Consider the following 10,035-nt stretch of genomic DNA (forward strand, 5'->3'; position numbering starts at 1 on the left):
TTTGCCTTTCGCGGGCAATTGCTCTACCAACTGAGCTAACCAAGCACGACTCATGCCCCGTCCTCACATCTTTACTTCTGCCAGTACCTCGTCTCCTACCTTCCAAACTTAACAGAAGCTCTCCTGCGAACCTTGCAGAACTAGCACTCCTGAAAGAAAGGATATTGCGGAGACATGACTTAGCCGCAGCCTGGGGGATGTTCCCAGAATGAGATTTTCACTCTGCAGTGGACTGTGCGCTGATATGAAACTTCCTGGCACATTAAAACTGTGTGCTGGACCGAGACTCGAACTCGAGACCTTTGCCTGCCCGCCAGGAAGTTTCATATCATCGCACACTCCGCTGAATCCGAAAACTATTTGGTATTTGAAAACAGCCGGAAAGCATAGCAAGTAAACCGCGTGTTTACGTGTCTATCATAGTTGAAAATGTCTCTGTTTACTCAGAAAGGAAAAGACGAGAGCATAAATAAAAGCAAACTCATAGATGTTCTTGAAAAGTCCACTTACCCACCTTGCAGATCACTCTTACACTTAGCTCCTCTAGGATCATATGTCCACAGCTAGTTGTATAGTGCCGTACTCGCCTCGGCGGTACATATATTACAATTGGAACGATACAGAGAAGATTAGTAAATTGCCGGCACGGTAGCTCAGCGTGTTCGGTCAAGGGTTAGCTGCCCTCTGTAATAAAAAAAAATGAGTGCGTGGATCAAAAATGAGCTTGAACGTGTGTCATGGGACGTCCGCCTCGAGCAAATGCAACGAACAATAATGTACAACATGATATTTGAAAAAAAAACTGCTAGCGTTGCTGACCATGTATCACGGGGTTCCAGTTTCGATGCCACGCCGGGTCGAGGATTTTCTCCGCCCAGGGACTAGGCATTTGTGTTGTCCTCATCGTTCCGGGAATGGCGAGACTGGACAGTGGAAAGCTTGGGAATTTGAACGGGTGCTGATAACCAAGCCGTTAAGCGCCTCACAAAACCAAATCTTCAGCATCATCTAGTATAATGAAGTTTCACTTGCTTGTTGATTCCAAAGCGTTCCAGCGATTTTTAGGACTTTTAATAAATCCCACCCCTAACCTCAACAGTATTCAGCTATATTCCCAGTTGCGTGTACAGCACTTTTACGGCAAGTTAGTAACACTGCCGACGAGCTTAAGACTTTTGTTTATCTAAAGTCTATAAACTTCCTCTTCGGGTTATCACAGCCACCAAAATTGGTTTTCATGATGCTCCAGGAAGGAATAGGGTGCAACCCACTACGTGCACATTCCTATTCCTCTCGAATAGCACGACTGAGCATGTACCACCAGCAACGCCATAACTCATCGGTACTTAAGACTATGCGAGAGCTTTCGGATGGCACCAGGCTATCGTCAATCTACTGGTCGGCAGCTGAACGCCTCCAACATTCCTCCCATTTCAGGCTATGCGGTGCCAGTGGAGATAATTGCTCTCATCCTTCGGATTCCAACACACTACTCCAGAGCAGAGGACGATTGCATTAGCGCGCGTTATCGATCACCAGTGCGGAGGCTAGCGTTAAAGAGTTTACCACTTCCCGGCCGCCGGCCGGTGTGGCCGTGCGGTTCTAGGCGCTTCAGTCTGGAACCGCGTGACCGCTACGGTCGCAGGTTCGAATCCTGCCTCGGGCATGGATGTGTGTGATGTCCTTAGGTTAGTTAGGTTTAAGTAGTTCTAAGTTCTAGGGGAGTGACGACCACAGATGTTAAGTCCCAAAGTGCTCAGAGCCATTTGAACCATTTGAACTTCACGGCAGTTCTGTAGATCAGCAAGAAGTGGGAATACACTAACTGTGACATCGGACAATTTAGCTTCGTTGGGCAGTAGTGGTTCTACCCTGATTTCCCTCTAACTGCTCTGAGTTTTAGCATAAGGTTCTTATTCCCGCTTGGAAATTTCATTTTTGAATGCCACAGGGTAAAATCTGAGCAGCTGTAAAATCGGCGATCGCCGATGGGGCCGTACCCAAACGAAAGGTCGGCCGGTGTCGCAAGCGAGAGCGCTCGAGGCACGAGAGCCGCGAATGCCAGCGGCGTCCCTGGAAGTGGAGAGGCGCTGACGTAAGGGCAATTCTCGCGTGGCGCGCCTCGCCGCACAGCTCCGCCGCCGCCGCCGCCGCCGCCGCCGCCGCACCTGCGCCTTCGCGCGACCTACATGTGCAGCCGCCAGCCAGGACTCCGCGTCTGGCCGTCAAAACCAGAAACATACCTCAGTCAATAATACAACTCGCGAAACAAACATTTCGCCTTAATAAAGATTGGAGTGAGCGCTGAGGTACGTCGGAAGCATTACATAGAAATGACAAAAGTAATAGGGGGGCCTCCTAATATCGTAACGGACCTCGTCCGGTGTAGTGAAGCAGCTCGACGTAGCATGGACCCAAGAAGTCGTCGAAAGTGAGCCATGCTGCCTCTATAGCTGACCATGATTGCTAAAGTGTTGCATGTGTAGGAGTTTGCGCCCGAACTAGATCCGACGAGATTCGTGTCGGACTATCTAGGTGGCGATGTCATTTGCTCGAATTGTCCAGAATGTTCCTCAAACCAAACACGAATAACTGTGGACCGGTAACATGACATCGTTGTCTGGAAATATCAAGTTCATGAATGGCTTAAAAGGTTCTTCAAGTAACTGAACGTAAGGTTTTCCAGTCAATGGTCAGTTCAGTTGGACCAGAAGACTCAGTCCATTCCATTTAAACACAGTCCACAGCATTATGGAGCCACCACAGCTTGGACATTGCCTTGTTGACAATTTGAGTCCATCGCTCCGTAGACTCTGTGCGAGACTCGGTCCCTTCTGTCCGTTATTACCAATTGAACCCGGGACTCATCTGACCAGGTCACTGTTTTCCAGTCGTCTGGGGTCCAACTGATGTGGTCACGAGCCCAGGACAGGCGCTGCACACGATGTCGTGTTGTTAAGCAAAAGCACTCGTGTTTGTCTTCCGCTGCCATTGCCCATTAACGACAAATTCTGGCGCACTGTCCTAACGGACACCTTCGTCGTACGTCCCACATTGATTTCTGCGGTTATTTCAAGCAGTGTTGCTTGTCTTTTAGCACCGACAACTCTACGCAAACGCCGCTGCTCTCGGCCGTTAAGAGAAGGCTGTCGGCCGCTCCGTTGTCCAGAGGTGATAAATAATGTCTGAAATTTGGTATTCTCGGTACGCTCTTGACACTGAGGATCTCGGAATACTGAATTCCCTAACAAATTCCCAAGTGGGACGTCCCATGCGTCTGGCTCCAACTATCATTTCCTGGTGAAAGTCTGTTAATTGCCGTAGTGCGGCCATAATCACGTCGGAAAACTTTTCTCGTGAATCAGCTGAGTACAAATGTCAGCTCCTCAAATGCACTTTCCTTTTACATCTTGTGTACACGACACTACCACCATCTTTACATGTGCATATTGCTATCCCATGACTTGTGTATAAGCACACCAGACAGAAAACAATGAGTACCACCATGTCTAGCGTTGATTATGACCTCAATTTGACGACGAAGAGAGTCCACAAGTTCCCTCAGATATGCAGTATCCTGCTGAAGCTGATACGTTGCGTTTAACCCTTTGTTTCAAATCCAGACATTTCCTATGATTTAGCGGGTCAGGTGCGATAGGATTCCTGTGTATTCATCAAGCCATGAATGTATGGATGCAACCCGTTGAACATAGCAGTTGTCAACCCGGAATACGGAAGAGAGTCCACAAGTTCCCTCAGATACGCAGTATCCAGCTGAAGCTGATACGTTACGTTTAACCCTTTGTTTCAAATCCACACATTTCCTATGATTTAGCGGGTCAGGCGCAATAGAATTCCTGTGTATTACTTAAACCATGAATGTATGCACGCAACCCGTTGAATATAGTTGTCAACCCGGAATGTAGCAGTATTCTCGGCATACGTATCATGAAGATATAGAAGAAGGTACAACACTAATTCATAGAGAATGACGAACTGAACATATTGTTTCATGAATGTGGTAAGTTAAATGAGTGCGCCCAAATCGTGGTACGAAAAACACTCCCAAAATATCAAAGAACGGTCTCCGCCCTGAACTTCATCTTCAACACACTGAGAGTTAAATACCTCATTGGGCCATCCGTGTACTCGACGTCTTGCGTCATTGGAAAAAGAGCTGAAATCGCAACTCGTCGGACCATTCAGCACGGCATTAGTCAGCTTCTAATTGTTCAGTCCAAAGCGACGTAGCCTACACACTTGTACGTAAAATCGGACGATTGTTTGTAGATATTATAGAGGGACTGTCTATAGACATATAACTAAACAACGTGTATAGACAGTCCAGATTCTGTCTCGTGTACACACTCGAATACCTTGTTCCTCGATGTTTGCTAAATATTACTGACCTTGTTGGGATCGGGGCTTGTGCAGTAATGACAACTGATAGCGAAAGAAGTCGAAAGAGGAGACGTTGGTAGAAACGTGAACTGTTTGCGGAGTGACCTCATTTCGACTGTAATTTACTTTCAAGTTGGAAAGTAGAAGACAGCACGTTTTCTTCAACATCACTCACCGATCCTTAACATTCTTTTGGTCAGCTCTTCCAAAATCAACATTTTCTTATGTGATTTTTATGTTCGGAATTCCTAACTTCCCACAAACATAATGCGTGAAAAATTTCAATCAGCTGCAACCCTTTCTCCGTTGACCACATCTTTGATGTTTGACAATAATAAAAACAAAATAATAAAAAAACCATGAAGCCATTTCCACTTCTCAAAGAGAGTAACTTGAGATCATGTGTCGCAACATGCCCATACCATGAAATGTTGCGCGATACTGTCTACGAACTGTCTAGTGTCTACCACTCCAAACAGGAGTCAAAAGCTCTGCGAATTTGTTGAAAAAGCTTGTCTATAGACACGAAATTTCTCTCAGTCGTCTGTAAAAACTCGCTCGTTTATCTTTAGACACTGTCTAGACACAAAAATCGCTCGATTTTGCATACTAGTGTGTACATGGCGTATAAGACGACATTCCGCCTGGTGGCTGACGGGAGTAAAAATATTGATATAAAGCTGTTGCACTCAGCGACTGTTATATTGACTTGTAAATTATAGATTGCAGCGATCAGTCGCCCTTTTTAAGTGCAGATCTAGATTTCGGCTAGAAGCTAGCCATTCTCAATGCTAAGAATACAAGAAGAATATAGTTAGATGAAGTCATAAAAAGTTACAGGTAACGGCTTAACTCATATGGTTTGTATATTACATACCACTATTATTTTCGCTCAATGCATATAATTTCCTATTGGTTGGGCTTCATCCACAGTTCATTGAATACTACTGTTTCCGGGAGGCAGGCTGTATGGAGAACACATCGGTTGGTTACATGGCGCCATCTATGTGAACTACATATAAACCTCAATGGAAGTAAACCACTTCAAATCTGCATGAGAATTACATAAAATGAAACATAAGTAAAATTCTTACATTGTCGTCCGACTTATTTCATATTTGCCAGCAAGTCATAAAATTGTATTGCATTTACATGGAAAATCGGTTTTAAGGGATAAAGAGGTTAGCACCCTCTATATCTATAGCGGAATAGCCAAATTGCACCAGCCATGCATCTGACTGACATTTGGCACCATCTATAAACCATTTAGTAAATATGATGAACAATACATTCATGTTTTAATAAAGGGAGATATAAAGATAAATATACTTTAGCCATATCAACTAATAGATGTATACAGCACGAGTCTTCGTATGTTCTATAAATTTTTTAAAAAAATTAAAAAAAGTTTTAACCACATCACGTAATTTAAATGTTTTAATAATAATAACTGACTCACAAGGAGTGAACATGGAAATTTAATTACTAGCTGGCAAATATGAAATAAGTCGGACGACAATGTAAGAATTTTACTTATGTTTCATTTTATGTAATTCTCATGCAGATTTGAAGTGGTTTACTTCACTTGAAGTTTATATACATAGTTCACGTAAATGGCGCCATGTAACCAACCGATGTGTTCCCCATATAGCCTGCCTCCCGAAAACAGTAGTATTCAATGAACTATGGATGAAGCCCGACCAATAGGGAATTACATGCACTGAGCGAAAATAATAGTGGTATGTAATATACAAACCGTATGAGTTAAGCCGTTACCTGTAACTTTTTATGACTTCATCGAACTATGTACTTCTTGTACTTTTAGCATTGAGAACGGTTAGCTTCTAGCCGAAATCTAGATCTGCACATTAAAATTTAAAAAGGACGACTAATCGCTGCAATCTATAATTTATAACTACAAATATCGACAGAAGTAGAAAGCCTCGGTCGATACAGATATTTTTCTCGGTACAGCTGACGCAGTCATTACCTGGCAACCTGTATTGTGTTCAGTGTGCTTACATAATCGTAAGCAAATGCAAAGGGCCGGCCGCTGTGGCTGAGCGGTTCTAGGCGCTTCAGTCCGGAACCGCGCTACTGATACAGTCGCAGGTTCGAATCCTGCGTCGGGCATGGGTGTGTGTGATGTCCTTAGATTAGCTAGGTTTAAGTAGTTCTAAGTCTAGGGGACTGATGACCTCAGATATTAAGTCTCATAGTGCTTAGAGCCATTTAAACCAAATGCAAAGGTAGTACGCAGAGTTAAAAATCATACAAATGTCATATGTAATTGAGTTTGAAATACCTTGAATAATTTCTTTGATAATGACGGAAGCTGAAGAAATGAACTGAAATGTGAGCCAAAACCAGGACTTAAACACAGGTCTCTTGAGGACGATGCAGATTTGCCACCCATTACACCACTGTAGAAGTATGGCTAGCGTACTTGCACGGACTACCGTCGTCCAGTGCCCTCCCTAACACAAACTGTAATTTATGCCCGCAGTTCATTTTCCACTTCTTAAATCGTCACTGTTCCCGAGGCGCTACGGTATTGGACTGGCACTCCATCTTTGCACGTAATGGGGAAATCCTGCATGTAGGTGATCTATTGTTCTGATGGGATTACAATTTCCTTAAAACATATGGGTCTCAACTTTATCTTCGACAACGGCAGAATCTGAAGTAATGAATTAAAATGTGTGCCACAGACAGCACTTGAACCCAGGTCTACTGCTCACTACGCAGATGTGCTAACCACTGCAACAGAACAGCAGTAGGGATAACACCGCTGCATCGGACTAGAGTAGGCTATCGTGGCCCTACCGCTATAGTGGTGTAATCGTTCCTCCATCTATGCGATAAACGGCAGACCTGGGTTGAAGTACCAGCTGCAGTGCACATTTCAATTAATTCCTTCAGCTTCCGTCATTTGAGACTCATATCTCTCAAGGAAATTGTAATTCTATTAGATGGGTACTTCAAATTTATTGATATGTTCAATGAAGACACTTTCTGCATGCAGTATGAAAATCTAACTACGGTAATGACACGAAACAAGTCAATATCGCTCGACAGTAATATACTGTCTTCCATCTTCTATCGAAACAGCTGCTCTCATTATCCATAGCGCTGGGGCGCCTTCCGAGTGAATGATTAATGCCTCCCAGCTTGTGTGTTGTTTAGCCCTCTGTAGACGAGCAGCTTTATGTAGCGCCAACGGACAATTGCCTTTGGTGAGATACCTCACTCCAAATGCCCACTGCATGCAGTTCCCTTTACAGATTCTCTGAGAAGCTGGGTGAGACGAAACTACATTCGCAGACAACAGCTGATATTCCTCTCGGGCTTGAAACCAATTGACATTCACAAGACGTGATACTCGCCTCTGATCCCTGTCGATAGGGATCCTTTTACGACCACTGTTGCTGTATGTTGCATGGCTGTCAGTCCTCCACCACTCCTTGTATACACGCTGAACAGCCCGCTTTAATACACAAACAAATCAGCAAATTCGTTGACGGTGAACACAAGGGCACATCCGAATACAGCACCTTCTCTCTGCTATTGTCATAAACAGCAGACTGGCATATACACTGCTGGAAACAAACCGGAACATCAAGAAGGAGCTGTATGACATCAACAAAAATTGGTAGGCACGATTCTACATCTGAACGATAATGTCTGTTCAAATTTCGCGGCAGTTGCATAAGAGCAGCGCTAGTAGCACCACTATGAGGATGCAAATCAGGCTTGCTTTAAATCTTCTATGAGAGTGGAAATCAGATTTGGATGGATTGGGCTGTTTGGGGGAAGAGACCAAACAGCGAGGTCATCGGTCTCATCAGATTAGGGAAGAACGGGGAAGGAAATCGGCCGTGCCCTTTCAAAGGAACCATCCCGGCATTTGCCTGGAGTGATTTAGGGAAATCATGGAAAACCCAAATGAGGATGGCCGGACGCGGGATTGAACCGTCGTCCTGCCGAATGCGAGTCCGGTGTGCTAACCACTGCGCCACCTCGCTCAGTCAATTCAGACTTTGCTTTAAATAGCCACTGTAACGGTCGTGAGCGCTAGTTTCCTTTGGAATTGGACGTGGTACGTTGATGTCAGTCAAGAATGCCTTTAAGGTGACGCCCTTGTCAACACCTCGCCGAGTTTGGAGGTCCTGTAACAGGGGTACGAAAAGCTGGAAGTTCATTCTGCGATATTGCAGAAAGACTTGCCAAGGATGTAGCCACTGTACATGATTTCTGGTAACGGTATTCACGGGAATGAACCGTCGCAAGAAGACAGGACTCCGGACGGCCATGCAGGAGGGGAGACCATCGTGTTCGGAGTATGACTCTAGCGTATCGTACTGCCCCTGTAGCAGTAATTTGGGCAGCAGTTAGCTCCTCAGTGACACAACAAACTGTTACAAATCCGTTTTCAAAGATAGCTCCGAGTCAGACGCCCTGTAGCGTGCATTTCACTGACCCAAATCCCCGCCATTTGGGACATCAGTGTTGTCGAGGCAGCACTCACTGGAGGGCAAGGTGGAGGTCTGTTGTGTTTCCCGATGAAGGGTGGTTCTGCTTCGGTGCCAGTGATGGTCGTGTGTTGGCTACAAGCAGGCCATTTGAGGGCCTGCAACCGTCTACGTGCTAGACGCACAGGACCTACCCTGTAAGTAGGCCGTTTAGGTTTTTATGTTGGTGACGCCATGTAGCGCTCTGTATTAAATTCGCTGACTGCGCTGTGTGCTGTCTTTGGCTGGTTGGACTCATTGTTGGATTATTCGCTAGTGTAGTGTTGGGCAGTTGGATGTGAACAGCCCGTAGCGTTGGGCAGTTGGAGGTGAGCCGCCAGCAGTGGTGGACGTGGGGAGAGAGATGCCAGAGTTTTGAGATGTTAATATGAGCGGACGATCTGGACGTGTGTCCGTCAGAAACAGGAAATTTGTCAAAATAGATGTCAAGAATTTATATATATATTATGACTTCTGAACACTATTAAGGACCGAGCGAGGTGGCGCAGTGGTAGCACACTGGACTCGCATTAGGGAGGACGACGGTTCAATCCCGCGTCTGGCCATCCTGATTAAGGTTTCCGTGATTTCCCTAAATCGCTCCTGGCAAATGCTGGGATGGTTCCTTTGAAAGGGCACGGCCGACTTCCTTCCCTAATCCGATGAGACCGATGACCTCGCTGTTTGGTCTCTTGCCCCAAAACAATCCAATCTACTATTGAATACATTGTTTGTTCTCTATCACAATCTTTCATTTGCTAACTATATGCCTATCAGTAGTTAGTGCCTTCAGTAGTTAGAATAAGTAAAGAGAGAACTGTCTGAGTATGTGGAGTTTTACTCAGCTGTTTCAGTATCAAATAACGTAGAAGTTTAGCAGCACAGTCATTCTTTACATTCAAAGGGGAAGTTTCAACCCCTAGAGTTATGTTCTGGGGTGCGATTTCGTACGACGGCAGGAGCACTCTCGTGGCTATCCCACGCACCCTGACTGCAAATGTGTACGTCAGTCTGGTGATTCGACTTGTAGTGCTGCCATTCATGAACGGCATTTCACGGGGTCTTTTGCAACAGAATAACGCTTGCCCGCACACTGCTGCTGTAAACGAACATGCTCTACAGA

The sequence above is a fragment of the Schistocerca americana genome, chromosome 1, assembly GCF_021461395.2.
Source record: "Schistocerca americana isolate TAMUIC-IGC-003095 chromosome 1, iqSchAmer2.1, whole genome shotgun sequence".
NCBI classification, from domain to species: Eukaryota; Metazoa; Arthropoda; class Insecta; order Orthoptera; family Acrididae; genus Schistocerca; species Schistocerca americana.